General features: G+C 40.3%; 1 non-coding gene across 1 annotated transcript; it reads left to right on the top strand.

Moving 5' to 3' along the window:
- The first annotated feature begins 2,435 nt into the window (after nt 1-2,435).
- On the top strand, nt 2,436-2,539 carry LOC148555614 (small nucleolar RNA R71). Its single transcript, XR_015886839.1, has one exon. It is a non-coding gene; the product is annotated as a small nucleolar RNA R71 (small nucleolar RNA).
- The last annotated feature ends 4,772 nt before the right edge of the window (nt 2,540-7,311 follow it).

Below are 7,311 nucleotides of genomic sequence, written 5' to 3'. Positions count from 1 at the left end.
ATGTTTTCTCTTGATCTCTAGGATCAACTACTATTTGGTTGTAGCCTGAATAGCCATCCAAAAAGCAATAGTAAGCATGTCTGGCAAGCCTTTCAAGCATCTGATCCATGAATGGGAGTGGGAAATGATCCTTTCTGGTGGCTTCATTGAGCTTCCTGTAGTCTATGCACATCCTCCACCCAGTGACGGTTCTTGTGGGTATGAGTTCGTTCTTCTCATTTGGCACCACAGTTATGCCACCTTTCTTGGGAACTACATGGATGGGACTAACCCATGGGCTATCAGAAATGGGGTAGATTACCCCTGCCTGCCATAACTTCATGACTTCCTTTTGTACCACTTCTTTCATGACGGGGTTCAATCTTCTCTGAGCTTGAATGGAAGGTCTAGCCTCCTCTTCTAGCAAGATTTTATGCATGCATATGGATGAACTTATCCCCTTCAAATCGGCTAGGGTCCATCCAATGGCATCTTGGTGAGTTTGTAGCACCTTGATCAATTCTTCTTCCTGTTCTTGGCTCAGGGCTGAGTTAATGATAACAGGGTGACTCTCATCACTACCCAAGTATGCATACTTGAGATTAGGGGGCAATGCTTTGAGCTTAGGTTTTGGTGCTTCCTTCTCTTCTTTCACTCTCTCTGGCATGTTTGGCATGGTTGTTTCAGCAGCCTTGATGTCACTAACTTCAATATCCTTGGTGAACTCCTCCTCTGCCACTTCCTTTATTGTTTCCTCAAAGGTTTCTTGTACTGCAATGTCCACTACATCAACCCTCATGCATTCCCTTAGTGATTCTGATGGATAGCTCATTGCCTTGAATACGTTAAACACCAATTTCTCCTCATGTAGTCTAAGAGTGAGTTCACCCTTTTGTACATCTATGATGGCTCCAGCAGTAGCTAGGAAGGGTCTTCCCAGAATTATTGAAGCTTTGGCTTCTTCCTCCATATCTAATACCACAAAATCAGCAGGAAATATAAAATCTCCCACTTTCACCAACAAATCCTCAACTATCCCATGAGGGAATTTAAAAGTTCGATCTGCCAATTGGAGGGCCATTCTTGTTGGTTTGGCTTCCTCAATCTTCATTCTTCTCATCATTGTTAGAGACATCAAATTGATGCTGGCCCCTAAGTCACACAAGGCCTTCTCCACCATGACTTCTCCTATGATGCAGGGGATTTGGAAACTGCCTGGGTCCTTCAATTTCTGAGGCAATTTGTGCTGAATGATGGCACTGCATTCTTCAGTTAACAACACAGTTTCCTCATTTCTCCAGCTTCTCTTCTTGGTCATTAATTCTTTTAAGAATTTTGCATAGAGTGGCATTTGCTCTATTGCCTCAGCAAACGGAATGTTGATTTGGAGCTTCTTGAAAATCTCCAAGAACCTGGAGAATTGACCATCCTTTTCACTTTTCATCAAACGTTGAGGATTTGGTGCTTTAGGTGTATAAGGCTTCAGGACCTCTTTTTCTTTTTCTTTTGTTGTGGACTGTGTAAAAGATTGTCCTTGTTCCTTGTCTCTCACATGTTCCCTTGCTTCATCCTCTATGGTTTCCTTTGAGATCTCCTTTAGATTCTTTCCACTTCTGAGGGTTATGGCCTTACATTCTTCCCTTGCAATGGCCTTGGCAGCATGAGAAACGCTTGTCCCAGGGTTTTGCTTAGACAAATACAAAATTTGATTTTCTAGCTTCTGGATGGCAGCTCCTTGGTTTTGCAGGTTAGAATTTACTTCTTCCTTAAAAGCTTTCAATTCAGTTATGTCTTGACTCATGGTTGCAAGCATTCCTTCTATCCGGTTTAATTGATCTTGAAATTGTTGGTTCGGATTAGGTTGGGTAGGTTGATTATTTTGGCCATGATATGATGGTTGGGAGTAAGTGTTTTGTGTGGCTTGGTATGATCTTTGGTTGGAGTTTTGGTATGTGGAATTGTTATGTTGGTTGTGGTTGTAAGGTTTGTGGTTTTGTGGTTGGATTTGTTGGTTCCCCCACCCAAAGTTTGGGTGATTTTTCCATCCTGGGTTGTAAGTGTTGGAATGTGGATCATATGATTGCCTTTGTTGGTTTCCCACATAGTTGGCCTCTTCCCAATCACCTCCTTCAATGCTTACTTCCTCTTAATCTTGTGTGTGTATTGCAGCCACTTGCTTTGTTTCTAATTGCCTGGTAAGCTCTGCTAGTTGCTTGGCAAACACCTTGTTTTGGGCTAGAATTGTATCAACATGGTTCAGCTCCATGACTCCCTTAGTGTTGTGCCTTTCTGATGCATAGTAGTACTCATTCTCAGCCATTGTCTCAATCACTTCAATGGCCTCTTCCACAGTCTTTTTCCTGTTCAATGAACCTCCTGATGAATGGTCTACAGCCTTCCTTGATTCATAAGAGAGTCCATCATAGAAAATATGCAATTGCACCCAATCATGGAACATGTCTGGTGGGCATTTCCTTGTCAAGTCCTTGAATCTCTCCCATGCCTCGTAGAGAGTTTCACCATCTTGTTGTCTAAAAGTCTGAACCTCAGATCGAAGACTATTGACCTTTTGTGGGGGGTAGAAACGTGCCAGAAACTTGCTTTCCACCTCATCCCATGTTGTTAGACTCCCTCTTAGGAATGATTCCAGCCACTTAGCTGCCTTGTCCCTAAGTGAAAATGGGAACAAAAGCAGTTTATATGCATCTTCCTGGACTCCATTGGACTTCACAGTGTCACAAATTCTCAGGAATTTTGTGAGATGTTGGTTTGGGTCTTCATTAGCACTTCCACCAAATGAACAATGATTCTCCACAAGTGATATTAGCTGTGGTTTGAGTTCAAAATTGTTGGCCTGAATGGGTGGTTTCTGGATGCTGCTACCACAATTCCCAGAGGTTGGGTTTATGTATGAACTAAGAACCCTCCTCTCAGGAATGGCATTGTTTCCATCAGCTCTCTCATGGTTGTGAACTTCTCTATCCATGTTGAGATCTAAAGCTTCCTCAAAATTGTCCTCAGATTCTCCTTCAGATTCCTCTTCTCCCACTACTCTCTTCCCTCTTGCTTCCCTTCTCAGTCTATGAAGGGTCCTCTCTGGTTCGGTATATGGAGGAGTTGATGTCTCTCCTCTCCTACCTGTCATACAAGAACACAGCACAGGCACAAACAAGTGAAATACTCTTGGTTAATGGAAGAGTATGGTTAGAGCAATTGAGGAATTAATTCAAACAGTTAGTGAGTCAGTGAGTTAGTTGCTTGAATTTAAAGGCATAAAGAAAGAAAGCATGTAACCGAGTGCAGAAATTAAAATTCAACAAGTAACTTGAACAGAATTAACAAAGCAAGAGAAATTGCTCAATCTAGTTAGCTTCCAATTGGAGAATTGTCAATCGAAAACCAATCCCCGGCAACGGCGCCATAAACTTGATGCGCATAAACTAGTTATGCTACGATTTAGGAAATTGCACGATCGGCAAAATTCCTTCCGGCAAGTGCACCGGTTATCGTCAAGTAAAAACTCACAATAGAGTGAGGTCGAATCCCACAAGGATTGGTTGAGTGAGCAATTCGGATTAGAAGTGTGTTCTAGTTGAGCGGAATCAAGATTGAGATGAGAATTGCGGAATGTAAAATTGGAGGGAAAAGTAAATGACAAGAAATTGAAATGGCGGAATCTTAAATTGCATGAATTAAAGAGCAGAAACTAAATTGCTGAAATTAAAAGGGAATGGGGGTGATTGCATGAATTGAGTTGCAGAATGTAAAGAGAAGATGTAAATCAGAATTGGGGGATTCATTGGGTTATAGGAGATATTGAGATCTCCGAATCAAAACATGTTTATCTCTTCCTCAAGCAATGCGTTCATTGAATTTTGCTTGGCAATCTTATATGATTGGATCCCAATCCCTTGGCTCACCAATTCTCTCTAAAAATGAACAAATTCCCAATCCCTTGGTTTAAATGTTCATAAGAAGAGATGATGCTCGATCACTGATTATACCACACAGCTTCATGAACCACAATTTGGTAGGATTACATGTCACAATATCCATCCAAACCCTAATCCAATTCACTGTGAGAAAGCTTCTCTAGCATGAATCCTCCATTCCTTTCCCAAGGTTCCGAAGGATTCCAATTATGGGTAGTTTCTTTCCCAAGACAACTACCCAATGGAATTAGATCGAGAAGCTTTCTAACAAAATTCAAGAGAAAAGATTGAAGAAGAAGATAAACTATTATTGATTCATTGAATTACAATAGAGCTCCCTAACCCAATGAAAGGGGGTTTAGTGAGTCATAGCTCTGAATTCAATTACAAAGATATGAAAAATAGCTAAAAGTGAAGGTAAAAGTTTTTCCTAACTTAAATTCTATCCTATTTATACACTTTCTATATTGAGCTTCTGTTGTGTTTCTTGGGCTTTGAGGCCTCTCCCTGCTTTCCTTTTGCCTTGGGTTTATGATCCATAATCTTGATGAGGCTGTTGATCCAAATTCTGTAACATTCATTGAGCCAACTTAGTGATAATCAAATAATGACACATGACTCAATAAATTGAGATTTCAAACTCATCAATCCTTCAGGCCCAATCCCATAAACCATGATATTCAATTGGGTTTCATACCAGAGTAAGTTTAAGTTAATGTTTGTGCTCAAAGACTAACTTAAACCGCACTATTTTTGGCCCAGAAACCTTTTCCAAGAGTGGCGTTTAAGTTGCAGTTTAAGCTTAAACTGCAGCTTAAACGCCAGACACTTCCAGTGAGGCCTTTTGTAGAAGCACGTTTAAGCTTCAGTTTAAGGTTAAACTGAAGCTTAAACGTGGAAATGGAAGAAGGCAGCCCTGGAGAGTCATGTAGTCGAACACGTTTAAGCTTCAGTTTAAGGTTAAACTGAAGCTTAAACGTGGAGATAGGAAGGGCAGCCCTGGAGGTCGAACACGTTTAACCTCCAGTTTAAGGTTAAACTGGAGGTTAAACGTGGAAATGGAAGGAGGCATCTTGGAGGTCGAACACGTTTAACCTCCAGTTTAAGGTTAAACTGGAGGTTAAACGTGGAAGCTTAGAAGGGTAGCCCTGGAGGTGTCGAACACGTTTAAGCTCCAGTTTAAGGTCAAACTGGAGCTTAAACGTGAAATGGCTCCCTGGTGCACTTCCCATTTCTGGCGTTTAACCTCCAGTTTAAGGTTAAACTGGAGGTTAAACGTGGAACTCCTTCCTGAGTGGCATTCTCATTCTGGCGTTTAACCTCCAGTTTAAGGTTAAACTGGAGGTTAAACGTGGAATGCTTCTTTGGTGAGACTTTCATTCTGGCGTTTAACCTCCAGTTTAAGGTTAAACTGGAGGTTAAACTTCAATTCCAGCATTTCTTAGCCTTCATGATTCTGGTGTTTAAGCTCCAGTTTAGGCTTAAACTGGAACTTAAACTCCACATGTGATATTCAAGCTTCCTTTATTGATTTTGTTGCTTCCTTGCTTAGCCTCTTCTTCCCTGAAATCATCCAAACAAATGCATCAAAGTCTTGCAAAATTTCATGAGAAATCTTCCATTCATAGCATTCAAGTAATATAACTAAAACTCATGGAATTTGCATCAAAATCATATTGTTTGGATGGTTCATTGCTTTGTTATTCTTTTAACCATTCTTGGTTACTTTAAGCTCAAGAAAATGCATAAAACCACTAAAACTAACAGAAAAATACTAGTGAAACTAGCCTAAGATGCCTTGGCATCAGTTACCCCTGCCGTTAGTGGCACTCACATGGCCAATAACGGCACCATTTTTGCCTTAAGCCTACGTTAATGCTCAAGTTAATGGCATTAATGTGGCCACTAACATGGCCTTCCTTGTCCTTGCTTCTTCCTTCAATCACGTTAATGGTGCCAACTTCATCATTAATGTCCCAAGCTCCCTTCTTCCTCGTTAATGCCCACGTTAGTGGCATTAACTCAGCCACTAACATGGCTTATTCTCTTCTTGAGCTCTTCTTCGATTAGGTTACTGGCACCGACGTTGCCACTAACGGTGCTCATCTTCTTCTTGCCCACGTTAGTGCCCATGTTAGTGTCACTAACGTGGCTTTCCTCCCATGAATTTTACTTTCAATCACGTTAGTGGCACCAACATTGCCACTAACGGTGCTTATCTTGCTTTGCTCTACGTTAGTGCCCACATTAGTGGTAGTAACGTGGCCACTAACGTGGCTCTTCTCTGCCTCTTCTTACCTGAAATCAATCAAACAATTTGCATCAAAGCCTTGCTCTAATCATAAGATAATGCATCATTCATTACATCTTTAATATTTGCATTATTCTCATGAAATGTTTAGAATTCACAATGTTTGATTGAATAAAGACATGAATGCATAACTCATCCAAATATTTGCTTATTCCCTAAGAAAATGCATGAAACTAACCTAAAACATACTCAAAATGGCTTGTAAAACTAGCCAAGATGCTCTGGCATCAGTTCATTAGCCTGAGGATTCTCTACCGATGTGAATTGCTGCTATATCTTGAGATCGGCCACCAAATTTCTGAAGGTCGAGTCGGTGAACTGGGTTCCTGATGCGTGAGCATTTTGTACCCTTTTTATAGCATTTTCTTAGTGGTTTTGGTTATATTTCATTAAGTTTTAGTGTGTTTTAGTGAAAAATTCATCTTTTGGATACTACTTTGAGTTTGTGTTATTTCTATGAATTTAGGTGATTTTTGGGCGAATTTGGTAGAATCTTGTTCAGAGACGAAGAAAGGATAGCAGATGTTGTCAATCCTGACCTCTGTGTATTCCAATGAGCATATCCTGAGCTATTGAGATTCAATTGACCAAGAAGGACTGACCTCCCAAGTTGAACACCCAAAATTGGTGTTCAATGCCAGCCAGGGAGCATGGACCATAGTTCAACGCCCAAACTCCAAGTTGAATGCCAGGAATTAGCCAAAAAACTCACGAAGTGGGCTCCAAAGTGGATTTTAGCACTCCTTAGCTTATCTAGTCTTATCTTTGTAGCTTTTAAATTTAAATTAATATCTTTTAGGGTTAGTATTTTCTATTTAAAGAGGAGATCACTAAGGATTATTATTTATCACAGAACATTATTTTCAGATCTTCTTTTACTTTTGTAAAGCATAAGTAACTAAACCTCCTGGTTAAGGTTAGGAGCTCTGATTGTTTTTAGGGATTAATACTATTACTCTTCTATTTCAATTACTATTTAATTCAATTCTAAGGTGTTGTCTTCGTTCTTAATCTTATGAATCTGGGGTGGAACGACAGTATGACCCCTTATTCCATATGAGCACTTGTGATTCTCGATAGAGTTATCTC

This window comes from Arachis ipaensis, chromosome B6 (genome assembly GCF_059453495.1).
Source record: "Arachis ipaensis isolate K30076 ecotype BB chromosome B6, ASM5945349v1, whole genome shotgun sequence".
Taxonomy (NCBI): Eukaryota; Viridiplantae; Streptophyta; class Magnoliopsida; order Fabales; family Fabaceae; genus Arachis; species Arachis ipaensis.
The sequence above is the reverse complement of the archived record's forward strand: the minus strand, read 5'-3'. Positions and strand labels throughout refer to the sequence as shown.